At 44.2% G+C, this 14,844-nt stretch overlaps 1 protein-coding gene across 1 annotated transcript in view; it reads right to left on the bottom strand.

The window, feature by feature from the left end:
- The window catches only part of Epb41l4b (erythrocyte membrane protein band 4.1 like 4B), a 138,235-nt gene that overhangs the window by 96,428 nt on the left and 26,963 nt on the right, over positions 1–14,844 (bottom strand). The window contains exon 2 of the mRNA XM_023722919.1: positions 277–381. The gene's annotated coding sequence lies outside the window, so the exon portion shown is untranslated. The remainder of the gene's footprint in view (positions 1–276; positions 382–14,844) is intronic.

A 14,844-nucleotide genomic window follows, 5' to 3' on the forward strand; every position in this document is an offset into this window, starting at 1 on the left:
TGCCTACCCTAGAAATGGGTCCATAATGCGTTCTATGCTCAGCAGCATTTCTTCAGTGCTCCAGGGGCATAAACGCTGGTTACCGGCTACCTGGTGGGGGGCCTTACGAGCTCCGTGGAAGCATTTCACTCAAGCACCATCACCACTGCCAATGCTCATCCATGGAGCAATATCACAGTTTCATTTCTATTTTTCTCTACCAATTTCTAGCAAGCATGAATCTGCAATTAGCATGAAAAGCCAATCTGTCCTGAAATGAATCAGAGCAATACATACCGTGACCTGGGCAGAGTCGAGGAACTGGAGGCCAAAGTAGTCTGTCTCCACAAGGTCTAGGTGGTACACAATCTGATCAAACAAATCCTGGCCTTTGGCATGTTTCTGGAAGACAAATGGGTAGAGGAAGAGACAACATGTAATAGCCAGATAAGTAACATAAAAAGACTCAAAAAAGAAAACACTTCTCTAAATTGAATCCATTTTTTAAGAAATTTAAATAATTTAAGTATAACAAACTCATAATTAGATTCAAACATCATATAAGGGTATGAAGTTAAAAACCCAGATCACTGCTCTTTTTTTTTAAGTCCTTTATCCACAAGGTTTTTTTTGTTTTTTTGTTTTTTTTTTTGGCAGAACCAGGGATTGAACTCAGGCCCTTGCACTTGCCAGGCAAGCGCTTATTCTAATGAGCCATCTCCCTGGCCCCAGATCACTGCTCTTAACGCTTGGTAGCCTCTGCTTGCAAAAAGTGTGCTTTTGGGATGAAAGCCCACACGTTGTGATCAAACACTCTTGAGGCGGCATGACAGGGCTCTGCTCTACACAGCAAAGCCTGGGCAGGCTCTCAACACAGGCAGCCGCACGACGTCTGCTCCATTCTTTGCAGCTGGCTCTTCCAGCCTTCTGATTCCACAGAACAGGTAACTACAGCCCAGAATGAACAAAAGACTTGCTGCAGGCCACAGGCCACAGGCCACAGAGCCAGGGCTGGAATCTAAGCTCCAGTCCATCCCAGGGTTCTGGCTGTGTGGTACATGGATGGGGCCCGGTACAAAGAAGGGTCAGACCCAGGGGATCAAGTCTCTCCCCACCACTTGTTAGTAGGTGTGTCCTGGGCCAAATCCTCCCTCCTTAGGCTTCTTTGTCCTGTAAGTAGGCCTCTGATTGCTGTTCTCCCACCTGTCCCTGGGAGATCCTAAAGGAGAAAACACTGAAGTCCGTTACAAAGCATAAAGGCTCACCAGTACTCAAACCGAGTGCAGGTATCTCTCAGGTAAAAATGGTGTCACTGCGATGAAAACAAACCTCACACAAGGGCTAAAGGACCAACTCCTTCTTATGAAACTCGTGAAAAAAGGGGAAGAATCCAGCGCTGGTCCTGCCTTTACATAGCAACGGGTAACCAAAAAGTGTATCATAGAGCAGAACACACAGAATTAACCCTAAACAGATCAGAAACCTAAAGGTAAGAATCTAATTGATAAGAAGTCTAGTCTCAAAATAGAGGCAAAACTGCTGCCTGGTCTGCTCCAGCATGACTCTGGCCTTCGTTGCCTCCGCCAGTAGGGGGCACAATCCAAAGGAGCCAGGGCAACTGAGGAAGCTGTATATTGGTGGTCTGGGCTTTGCAACTACAGATGACAGTGTAAGAATATTCTGAGCAACTGGGCACCCTCACATATCGTGTGTAATGAGAGACCCCCAAATAAAATGCTCCAGGGACTTTGGTGTGGTGACTTACACCTGTGTTGAAGAGGTGGCTGCAGCACTGTGCGCTCAACTACACAAAGTGAAACCAAAGGAACGGTTTCTAGACAGGATTCTGTAAAGTCTAGCACTGATCTAACAGTGAAGAAAAATTCTGTGGGCAGTATTGAGAGACTACTTTGAAAAGTACAGTGGAAACCACAGAAATTGTGGAAGACAGTCAGAGCCGAAAAAAGAGAGGATTTGGCTTTGAAACTTGATGAAATAGGACATTATTAGTGCACAGTAATTGCGATGTGGAAAGGCCCTTCTAAAGAGATGCAGTCTGCTGGATCATACAGAGGTTGTGGAGGTGGATCGGCAACTTCATAGGCTGTGGAGGAAACTTTGGAAGAAATGTGGAGGGAATTTTGGCTGTGGCGGAAACTGCAAGAGGAGGCTGTGGTGGTGCAGGAGGTGGCAGCAGAGGTAGTTATATGGAAAAGGTGACAGTGGAGATAACAGAGTTGGAGGTGATGGTGGTGTCCCGGTTACAGCAGTAGAGGAGGCTACAGTTGTGGATACCAAGGCAGGGGATATGGTGGTGGAGGAAGATGATGTATGATGGTTACAACAAAGAAGGACATTTTGGTGGCGGTAACTACAGAGGTTTTGGGAACTATAATAATTCTAGAAATCATAATGGATAATGGCTATCAGATTACAGAGCCATGAAAGAGGCGGCAGGGTGGCAGTTTTGGTGGAAGAAGCTCTGGCAGTCCCTGTGGTGCTAGCTATGGATCTGGTGGTGGACACAGTGGATATGGTAGCAGAAGGTTTTAAAAACCAACAGAAAAGGGCTGCAGTTCTTAGCAGGAGAGAGAGCAAGGGGTGGTCAGGAAAGATGCAAGTTACTTTGCGATAGTCACCCAGATGCATCAGAGGAACCGGAAAATTCTGCCATAGAGGGAACGATGAGCCACAGTCAGAAAAGTTACTACAGCTTCAGGAGGAAATCCTTCTGGCTCAGGATAGCCACAGTCACAGCTTGCAAAAAGTGCAGCTACCGATGGATCCAGGGTAGTGTCAATTAGATGTACATTCCTGAACTTTTATCTTTTGTAGCTTTGTCTTTTTCTCTTCATTGCATCAGATACATTGCCCTGTAAATTGTGGCAGTAGTACCAGGAACAAAAACATATATATATATATATATGGACTTTTAACTGTTCTTTTCTTTTTTCTTTTTCTTTTTTCTTTTTTTTTTTTTTTTTTTTTTTTTTTTTTTTTTTTTTTTTTTTTTTTTTTTTTTTGGTATGTATTTGGTACAGGGTCTACAGGGTCTCACTACATAGATCGGATTCATAGTGATTCTCCTGCTATCAACTTCCCAAGCACTGGGATTACAGGCACACGCCACCATGCCCAATCTCAGTCCATGTCTCAGCATGCCCCAGGGATGAGGCCAGCACTGCATGCCAGGATCGAACCCTGGCCACTGCGCTCTGCCTAAGCAGGGGCTTTAGTCTGCTGAGCTATCTGGCTGGCTTTTCTTCTTTCTTTTCTCGTTTCCCTCCCTCCCTCCCTTCCTCTTCCTTCCTTCCTTCTTTTTTTCCTTCCTTCCTTTTTCTGATACGGGGTCTTGTTAAGCAGCTCAGACTCATTGTGATCCTCCTGTTTTCAGCCTTCTCAGCACTGGGATTATAGGTGTGTGCCACCACACCCAGACTCGGTGGCTGGCTCAGTGTGCCTAGGAGGCGGGGCTGGCATGGCATGTGGTGCAGGGGATTGAACCCCAGTCCCTGCACTTGCCTAAGCAGGTGCTCAGATCACAGAGCTGTCTCCCCAGCCTACTAACCTTTCAATACTTCTGTGGATCAATTTTTCTACATTTTAGTAGAGAAACTTTAACCAAATACAGTTCTGAAGGTGCTTCCTTGAGTAAACAAGATCACTGTTAATCACTATTTTGTACAAATTTTGCTAAAGTTTGTTGTGAAGGAACACCTACTGACTTTCAGATTGAGGGGAATGACTCCATTTTCTCCATTTCAAGCCATGATACACATGGGCACTGAAGTGTGGAAAGCAATATGTGTATGTTTGTAATGTGTTTAATTAGCATATTTGTGAATTTAATACCATTGCAATTACTTTCAAAGGAAAAAAACCTCAAAATTTTTATTGGTTTTTGTGCATTTTCTTTCATAATGTACTCATGATTTTATTGTGCTAGATTTGCAGAGTCCTAGCTTTGTCAAAATATCTCCATTCTCCATTTACCTTGGTCATATTTAAACTGCTGCGATAGGCTTTGGGTATAAAAAAATGCCTACTGCCCTACATTTAAATTACAGAAAAGGGTAGTGAATGTTTTTCGTGTCCCATCTTTAAAAAATCACTATTTCTTTTTCTTTGTACCTGGAATCAAACTCACGACCTAGTCCTTACCAGGCAGGCGCTGTGCAGCTGAGCTGCCTCCCTGGCTCATCACCAGCCTTTTAAGGTGTAGGGCCACTAAGCCTGCCATGTCTGAGTAAATCAGTGGCTGCTTAGTTTATTTATTTATTTTTTGTTTTGTTTTTAAAGCACACAAGTGGCCCAGTCATTTTTAAATCTTGAATTACTTTTTTTTTTTTTTTTCTTCCCCCAGTACAAGCTTTCAGAGCAGGAGAATAAAAACCATGCATTACTGAACATCTAACTGGCGGGCATGCTTTCTTCCTGTTTCTACCCTACACGTTTTGCTGAATGGAACCAGGGACAGTTTAGGTGTAATTGTTCAAAATAACTTAATGCAGCAGAATGTAGCATAGTAGCTTGGTACAAGCATCTCACTTCTCAAAGACTCAAATTCAAATTTGGATAATCTTCAAGTCCTTAAATTTGTAAGGAACACATTGTGTTATTCCCTGTGTGTGTTTTATCTCAGTCATGTTGGTGTGAGTTTTAGATTTTTTTGGACAACCCTATTTGAGAAGAGTTTTAGATTTTAAGGATGGACATATATATATATATATATAGTGCTTGGCAAAACAAACAAACAAACAAACAAAAAACCACACACAATCTATAAAACTCTTAGAATAAATCCTAGGCACAATGTTTTATGACCTTGGAGTAGGCAATGGTTTATAAGATATGACACCAAAGTATAAGCAAAAAGACAGAAAAGCTGACACCAAAGTATAAAATTTTACATTTCAAAAGGCATCAAGAAAGCGTATCCCAGAACAAAAGAGTTTTTGCAAAAATCATGCAGTCGGCCCTCCCTGGGGGCAACCTACTGACTCCAGTACCAATTTAAACAGTCTAGCATCTGTATGTGACTTATCCAATCCTCTCCTGTACTCTAAATAATTTCTAGATTACCTACAATACCTACTACAACATAAATCCTATGTAAACAGTTGTTACACTGTATTCTTTAGGAAATAATGAAGAGGAGTATACACATACTCATTACAGAGGCATGTTTTTGAAATTATTTTGATCCACAGTTGAATTCATGGATACAGAAGGCTGAAACTGCATCTGATAGGGACTTTCACCTGCAATAAAGAACTATTACAAGGGGCCAGGGAGATGGCTCAGTGGAATAAGTGCTTCCCTGGCAAGCACAAGGGCCTGAGTTCAATCCCTGGTTCCGAAAAAAAAAAAAAAAAAAAAAAAAAAAAACCTATTACAATTCAATTCCATAATAAAAAGACAAAGATCTAATTTTAAAAACAGCCAAAGATAAAGTTTTCTAAAAGATACAGAGAGTCAATAAGCACATGTTTTATCTATGCAACATCATCAGTCATTGAAGAAATGCAAATTAAAACCACAGACACCGTTTCACATTCACTAGGAAGGTTAGAATGAAAAAGACATAACAAATGTTGGAGAAATTGGAAACCTCATACATGGCTGATGGTAATGAAAAGTTATATTGGAAAACAGCCTAGCACAGTGGTGGCGAACCTACAGCATACTTGTTACGTTGTTTTGCTTTCAAGATAAAAGATGTGCATGCATGAGCTGATTTTTCTAAAGTAAAACGTCATTATTCAGGATTCACTGCGGTGTTGACACTGTTAACTACGCAGGTTCGGGGTTGCAGTTTGGCCACTCCTTGTGAGAAAGTTGGCCATCACGGCCTCACAGTTCCTCAAGTGGTTAAACACAGTTACCGCACTTCTCCAGAGTCCCAGTCCTAGGTATATACATAAGAGAAATAAAGACATGCTTATGAAAAGACGTGGGCCAGGGAGATGGCTCAGTGGAATAAGTGCTTCCCTGGCAAGCACAAGGGTCTGAGTTCAATCCCTGGTTCTGGAAAGAAAGAAAGAAAGAAAGAAAGAAAGAAAGAAAGAAAGAAAGGAAGGAAGGAAGGAAGGAAAAAGAAAGGACTTGTACGTGAATGTTCACTGCAGCACTATCCATAACATCCAAAAGACAAGCACTACCAAAAGGCTTGTTAACGGATGGAGCAACAAAACACGGAGTACTTGTTGGATGGAATACTACTTGGTTGTAAAGTGGGAGAAATGATACATGCTGGCACATGAATGGACCTCAAGAGCACTCTGCTCGGGTGGAAGAAGCCAGTCACAAAGCTGTGTCACACACTGTATGACCCACACCATTATAAGAACTGGCCACGGAAGGCAAATCCATGGAGATGGAAGTAGGTTAGTGGATGCTTAGGGATGATTTCCAGGAGGGGGCAAGAGGTAGAAAGTGGCCTTCTGCCAATGACATGTCTAAAAGCAATCATGGTGACAGGCATACAACTCCAGACATGCCCTAAATGTCACCCAATTGTACACTTTAGATGGGTGAAATACATAATATATAACATGTGAATTGCAAGAAAGCCATTAAAAATAGTAGATGGGTGGAGTTTTTCTTTTTGAACTATCCCAACGAGTGGATAAAGAAGGAACCCGGAATTGCAGTACCGACATCTTGCAGCTCCTAGCTCATGGTAGGTGCTCAGTGCTGGCATGAGTGGCCACGGGCGTCACACCAAGAGACAACCAGCTACGGGCGCCTCCTGAGACAGAACAGCCAGCACCCAAGGCACAGCTCGTTCCACACGCTTCCCTCCAAAAGATCCAGCCTGGGAAAAATCCCAGGAACTCCTCAGAGCAAATGATCGTTTCTTTGATAAAGAGAATAAAGGGAAGGAAAAAAAAGGGAGGGGACATGGATAGGTTAAAAGAAAAATTGAATTTTTTTTCCTAAGAAAGGCAAAACCAAACTGTAACATCAAGGCTGCATGCTCGGATGACAACTTGGAATGAATAAGGAAGTGCTAGCACAATGATAAAGTCAGGGCAGCTGCTGTTCCTTGTAGGAAGGGTACTAGCGGCCTGCAGGCAGGGAGCGCTGGCTCCTGATCTGTGTAGTGGTATGGGGGCAGGGAATCTGTTTTTTAAAACCTCATTGCACCATCTATCTGTCTGGTTTGTACATCTGCATCTATACGATGCTTAGAAAGTAAAAACAGGGGATGCAGGTTTAGCTCAGCAGCAGAGCATTTGCTTTGTATGTACAAGGCCTTGGGCTCACCTCCCAGCACCAGGCACACGAAAAGGACTCGGGGTGGAGGTGTACCCAGCCGTAAGAGTGCAGACCGAGCTTGCAGGAGGCCTCGTGCTCAATTCCCAGCACCAAACCAAAACAAAATAATAAAGTAAAAGCTAGAACTATTTCTGGACTGTACTGCTGCCTTCCCTTCCTGGAACGACTCCTGTGACAGCAACAATTCAACAACAGACACAGACACAGAATGCAATGTAGTTCTCTATGGCACAATCTGCTGGAGAAAGAAAGGAGGCAAAGAGATGAGCCAGTTACCTCCCAACCTCAGGGACTCAGAACGGAAGGCACATCGCACCGTAGGGCACTGCTCGGCACCATTATGAAACATCTTTCATAGCAAAGATCAGACAGAAGAAAGAAAAAATTTTATGACATTAGGTAAGCAGACTATAAAGGAAGAAGTAAGCTGTGATTCTGAAGCACAAGAAAACACGCCAGCTTTGTGGACTGCTTGATAAAAACAGGAAGTTCACTAAAACAAAAATAGCTCTGTTGTTGGGAGAAAGAAATTGTGGATGGTTTTCTTCCCAAGTTGTCTTTAACACTGATCTTCAGGCAATTGTCAAACCACAAATATAATTTTTAAAGACAAACACAAAAAAACCCCACCAGTAGTCTTCCTTCTTGCTGTAAACATCTGTCTTACAGATGTTCCCCTGGTAATCTCTGGCATCACCAGCCTAACAACAGCTAATTACTGAGGTTCCAATGCTTCATTAGCCTGTTTCCTAGTGGGACAGAACTAGTAAAGTGAAGCTTTAGCAGAAGGACGTGGCAGAAAGAACTGGGCTAGGAGAAGTAAGAGCCCTGTGGTACAGTCCCAAGTGGACCATCAACTGCGGCCACGAGCAAGGTACAACTTCTCAAAATCCGTATCACCAGTCTAGACTTGTGCCAGGGCTGCTGACATGATGCCCCAAATATAAGGAGACATAAAATCCAACTGGCCCCAAATCTAATCTGCTCTTCACTCATGGTTCTGTGTATGGGTTCAGGGCTTACCATCCAGGTGAGTGATTTCACCACTCCCAGAGTTTTAACGAAAAGACCCCATTTTACTTGCGTACAACGAAAGGAGCTGGTATGAACTTCTGTCTAGATCGCTCCAAACCTCACTTTCCAAAGTCCTTCTAATGTGGCTGGTCTTATCAGAGGAGCACAGGGTGGAGGTGGAGGAAAGGGTCTTTCCAAGGTGGCAGGTCCCTTCTGCCACTCCAGACCCTCACTCTGCTGGACTTAGAGGTGAAAAGCCTGGCTGGCAGGCACTGCTGGCGTCTTCCTACAGGTCTGTCAACAATGCCCTGCACTCCTCCACCCCAGAGGGTACCTTCTGCTAGAAGAGCGAAGTCCTAACGGCCCTTTCCAGCTCCAAAAGAAAAATCTGGTAAAATGAGAGGACTCATTTGAAAGGTCCTCAAAACAGTCCCTCAAGGTTACTGGACAGGATGAAGACAGATGGATGGGCTACTCCCTTGAGCCTATCATTGTCCCCTACTCTTAGCCACCAGAGTATTTATTCTTAAGCCCAAGAAAGCTCCAGATAACTCCATTCACCTGTACCACCAGCCCCAACAATCTATCACCTAGAGCAACGTGAGGAAAGCCACACATGCACCTCCAGCTTAGCCCAACAGTTCCCTCTATCTTACCATAAGCAGGCATCTACCTGCCTGTAATTTACACAGGATCACCTTGTATTAGCAGCTGACTGTGCTCCCTGTTGCAGACTGACTGTTCCCTGAAGACAAGGTTGAGCTGTGCTCACCCATGTACCTGTCCCTCCCCGCTAAGCACACTGCCTGTCTATGGTATAGAACAAGTACTCCACATATCACTATTATCGGATGCACGGGTACCTAGCAGGGGCACGTGTGGTGGGACCTGGGACCAAGGAAGAGATGCTCTGAATGAGTGAGACTACAGCACTTGAGAACAGACTGCTGATACTTCACAAGCACCAGGCCTAAAAATGAAAATATGCTCATTAAACATTTTCACATTAAGTAGTCCATGAACAAGTGCCTGGGGAATCACACTGCACTTCCAAGGCCATTTACCTAAACACAATTTTGTTGCTATTATGTGAAGTGCTGTCTAGTGGTTGCAACAGGAGGCAAAGTTAATGTGACAAGACTAGAAAGCCATTCCTTGTCACCTTATTATCTAGGTCTCACCCCTGTAATGAATCACTCGTTCACTCACTGACCTACTCATTCATCATTCATCTAACCAGTGTTTTCCAAGTGCCAACCTCCATTCCAGATATCAGGGTCCTGGCTGGGGTCACAACTCTGGGAGGGGAGTAGCTGTTCTCCCTTCATTGGAAGCAAGCATTCCTTGGGGAAGGGAGTCTTTGAGCATCAGCTCAATCCCGTAGGCAGCACCACCACTTGACTCTCACTCTTCAAAGCAGCATGTACCGAATGTGAGGCCTTACTGTGCCAGGATCACCATTCTGGAATCCCAAGGGGCACCACCTCCCCCTAGACTATCTACTCCTAGACAGCGAGCTGTTTCCAAACACGGCAGGCTCTGGAAAAATTCTGGAAAAGTTCTCACTGGGTATTTCCTACTTTTCCTGTCTCCCACCTCTACAGAGCACTTTTCCCAAGGCCCAGCAACCAGCGGTTTGAGTCAGTAATGTCTTTGCGTAGTAGCTCCTCACTTGGCAAGAACCGAAAATAAGGAAGCTCATTAAATTGTGTATGAGAGTACACAGCTGCCAAAGAACATTAGGGCAGGTAGGCAGCCAGCAGGGAAGGCACGGACTTTGCTCTGTTTCTGCTGGCCAGTCACAATTCCTATTTGCTGACTCACTGGTTCCCAACCACGTTTCTGATAAGGGAGACTGTTGGACAGTCCATATCTTAACTGACCCCCAAATAAATGAGCATCCTGGCCTCAGAAAAAACGTTACTGGCAACATATTACTGCAATCTGACCCCCAGGCAGATGAAATGTGGCCCCGAAAGAACAAAGAAGATTAAAGCCAACCTGTTCAAATCTCATTCACTCTCACTAACCTAAGATGCCAGGCACCCCAGGTAGATTTGAAATAAGGAAGAAGAAGAAATAAGCTGCGTATACTTAGCAAGTGTTTATTCTAGTTGTGAACTAAATCAGCAATGTGTGCCATCTGAACAGGCAAACTGATTTCGGGAGCCCTCGCCTCGCAGATACACTCACCTCACCACATCCACTGGACGTCCTATCCCCATGAGCCCATTTTTCAGAGAGTTCTCTGTTGTTGCCATCCTGGCTCAGGCCATGTCATCTCATACCCGGTGGCTCTGCTACTTCTAGGGTTCACTCCCCCGTGTTTGCCAGAATGGTTTTCATACAACACAGCCTTCACCTCTGTTACTTTTCAGCTCAAAAGCATCCAGCAGGGATGAAGGGTAGGCACCCTCAGTCTGATGCCAAGGACTATGCTCAATCTGCACTGCCCTACCTAAAATAAGTTTGCTTTCCCCCAGGGGCCTACATACACACTAGGCTCCCATCAAACTGTGAAGGGGTCGGTGTGTCTGCAGTAGCTCTCCACACACAATGCTCACCCTGCCCTGCACAGCAGGTCGCAGTTCTATGGCCTGGGTTATGCTCTTCCTTTGCTCCGGACACCCTTCTCTTCCAGCCCCATCCCCATCCCCACCTGCAGCAAGCCAATCTCCAGGACCAATTTCAACTGGCAAGTTTCATTATTCAACTCCTTGTTGGCAAGCACCCTGCCCTGCTTGTATTTGCTCCTCTGCCATCTGGCATTTGGAGGATGAAGTAAACATAATCTAATGTGGATGAAGGAGAAGCCACAGCTCCCACACGGTCTTCAAACAACCCACTGTTCAATCTGATCTCCATGGTCCAACTCTGATGGAAATTCTCTATAGCCAGCCAGGCCCTGGGTTTAGGACCTGGTCCCCACCCTCCCTTCCAAGAGCTGTGTCTGCTCCACTGTACCATCAGGGCATTGGTGGTTTAGAAACCACACTCCATGTGCTACTGAAAATGCTATCCTTGGGCTGGTGAGATGGCTCAGTGGTCTAAAGCACCTACTTAGAACAAGCTTAGCAAAGCACAGGGACCACAGTTCAATCCTCCAGCACCACATGCCAGCCAGCCCCGCCCCCTGGTGGGCTGAGCTAGCCCCCCCCCCACGCACACACACAAATAAAATTTAATAAAAAAAAGAAAAAGAAAGAAAATGCTATCCTTTTTACACACAAAATATTAACAAATTCCAGACATTCAACATATAAGTCACACTGACCAAAATAATTGTGGTAATGATTTAAGTGTACCTTCTGCACTCATTCCAATTAAATGCCATCTTATTTAGATTGGTCAGTGATTTACCCTGGAAAGAATATTACAAGACCCTTCCTGTTATTTGATCTATCAGTTATTGATCCTAGTTTCCCAATAAACGGGAAACATCACAGGCTGGCCTACATGGGGAGAAGCAGCACTGGTGGTATCCTTCTTGACTCCTATAGTACCTCAATAAGGGCAGCACTGTGATGGTAACTTCTGGTCCAGTTATGACTGTACATGCCTGCCCCACACAGGGCTGTACCCTAGAACTCTGAGGGACAGAAATGCTGGGTTAGAAATTGTTCTGGTTTGTGTCTAGATGTCCTCCCAAAGTCTCATGTAGTTTTAGACAGTGCTTTTTCACTTGAACCTAGAGTGTGTGATACATTGGCAGTGAAATGCTGAGATAAAGTGTGCTGGGATGAAGGGTGGGTGGTGGCTGGCTTAGTCCACTAATTGGGTTTGTACCACTCTAATGTCAGCAGCCTGGATAAGATAAAAGGGGCAGAAAGAGGCTTGTCTCCCCTTGTTTGCTCACTGTCTTTGCTGGCGTCCGCTGCTATGAACTGTTGCCCTCTGCTGTGTGCCACCCTGCCTTGGAGCCAGCTGATACAGACTGAAACTTCCACAAACTGTGAGCTAAATAAACCTGTCCCCTTTTAACTTTGGGTGTTGGCTACTTTGTCTCATCAAGGAAAACAGTAAGACAGAAATCCAGTTTCATCGCTTTTTTAGTAATATGACTGTGACCTTAGATACCCTCTAGCCTCAGCTTTCTTATCTGAAAAACGGAAATATGGTACTCTCTTCAGCTGTTCACTTTGCTAAATTATATTAATTTTTTAAGGAAAACAAAGCAAATAAGCATGTGTTATAGACTGTGGTTTGCTCTGCCAACAAACATGCCTTCATCCAAGCCTTCTAACTCCTCCTTGCCTGTAGGAATTAGCCACGTGCTTCTTTGCCAAATGCTTAATATAAAACCAGGTACCTTGGTAAAAGGTACATAAGGTCTAATAATCCCATCTAAAGAAAAATTGAGGTTAGTCTGATTTGGGGATTTCTATAAGCTCACACTGATCCCTAAAGATCAGTTCCTTCCTTTGCAAGTTCTTAATACCCTTCATGTAAGTCTGTTGGAACGCCAATGGGATATAGCTGCCTTCCCATCCAGCGGTTCCCAGAAGGCAACTGCCTCAGGCTTGTTTCAGCTGCTTCCAGGAAGTGCTAACTTCACAGTTACCAGCTCTTCACTGCATCTGATAATGTGCCAGTTTCCTAGGAGCCTTAGTAGGAAGCTACCTCAACTACAGACATATTAACCCCATGCAGCCTTGGAGTCTCTGTCCCTGATGTGGGTTGCATGGACATCCCCGAAAGGCACATGTGCCAAAGACTTGGTCCCAAGGGTGGGCCTGTTGGGAGGTGCTGTGGACCTTTAGGATGTGGGGCCTGATGGGAGATCTTGGGGTCATGTAGGGCATGTAATTAAAGAGGGCTATTAGGCCCAGTCTCCCTCCTGTCTCTCTTTGCTTCTCAGCACTATGATACGACACTCTTACCATCAACCCAAAGCAATGGGGCTACCCGATTTGGATTCAAATTCCAGCACTGTGAGTCAAAATACACCCTTTTTTCTTTATAAATTATTTGCCTCAGGTATTTTATTATAACCATGTAAAGATAATTAATAAGTACAGTCCCTATTGCTAGTATGGTTAAGTCACCAACAACTAAGTATAAGCTGTTACTCCAGAAAATCATAAACACAATTATTTAATATTACCAAATAAGCTACTTTTACATTTTATCTGGAGTGAGAAATGCTATCTCAGCAAGATTTGACGACTCTAAATTGGAGTGAAATGACACAAAGACCATGTAAGTGTCCATGGTCTGCTGGACTTAGGGCCAGGCTGCCTAGCTTCTATATTCTATCTGCCAATGGAAGGCTTATAATGTTTACAATATTATTACAATATTTATAGATTTCGTGATCCCATTGTGCAGTGAAAGAGTCTGAACCTCTGAGAAGTTACACCATCAGGTTCATAGTGGTCCTATGGGCAGTTAGAATTGGAGCCAGGCTTCCGGGTTTGGGAGCAATTCTACCTCACCACACGAGCTTACCGAGCCACCTCTTTCAACTCTTTGGCTCAGAGCACATATAATGTGCCCTGCAGGGGCTGGTGAGATGGCTCAGTGGTCTAAAGCACCTACTTAGAACAAGCTTAGCTAAAGCACAGGGACCATGGTTCAATCCCCAGCACCACATGCCAGCCAGCCCCCGCCCCCTGGTGGGCTGAGCTGGACACACACACACACACACACACACACACACACAAATAAATAAATATTTAAAAAAAAATAATAATGTGCCCTGCAAACAAAAAAAAATATTTCTTAATTCCAACTCAACACACAAACGTACTGACAGCCTACTACACACATGATTTTGGCTACAGCCGGGGTGCAGGGCCTTGAGGTCCAGCAGAGACAGCTCTCACGGGGAGGCAGCCCGTACCTTGTCTGGAGGGCAGGAAAGCCACTGTTGTGTGTACAATGGAGTATATGCCCTCAAGCTAACACAGAAGCCAAGATACTGGGGCTGGGAGATTCAGTAGTCTGGCTGGCTCCTGGAAATTCCATTCTGGTAAAAAAAAAAAAAAAAAAAGAAAGAAAAAAGAAATACAGCACATGCTATTAATTTCCTGATTTGTCTGGGTAATAATAATCTCTTACAAATCAGAGGAAACAACAGAAACAACTGCCCTTAATTTTAATAAAAAAAAAGTAAAAAAAATTTCAAACAAAAGAGGGATTCCTATAATCTCAGAACAACTTCGTGACTTAGCACGATATTGTCTCAAAAAAAAAAAAGGGAGGGGTCAGTGATGCAACTCTGTGAAGGCCCAGGATGAATCCCCAGTATGGGGGAGAGGGTGGGTGGCTGCTGTCATCTTAGTGTATAAGTGAGTGAAGGAGGCCATTGCTGGCCAGTTCCAGGGACAAATAGGGCCCCACTTAAACCATGAAGTAGGGATCAATGTGCTAAAAGATCTGGGCAGGAGAAATCCGTGTAATGTTCCACCGCAGAAATATAACTGCCCTGGCTTCAACTAAAGGAGACATTAATACAAAACACTAAAACATTTTTAAGAGAAAAAACAATGGCACAAAATTTCAAAGCATGATAGTAGGAGAAATATTGTTTCCTTCAAGTTGCTCAGATTACAAAATATAGGACCAGGG

Source organism: Octodon degus, unplaced genomic scaffold (assembly GCF_000260255.1).
Source record: "Octodon degus isolate 3935 unplaced genomic scaffold, OctDeg1.0 scaffold00094, whole genome shotgun sequence".
NCBI classification, from domain to species: domain Eukaryota; kingdom Metazoa; phylum Chordata; class Mammalia; order Rodentia; family Octodontidae; genus Octodon; species Octodon degus.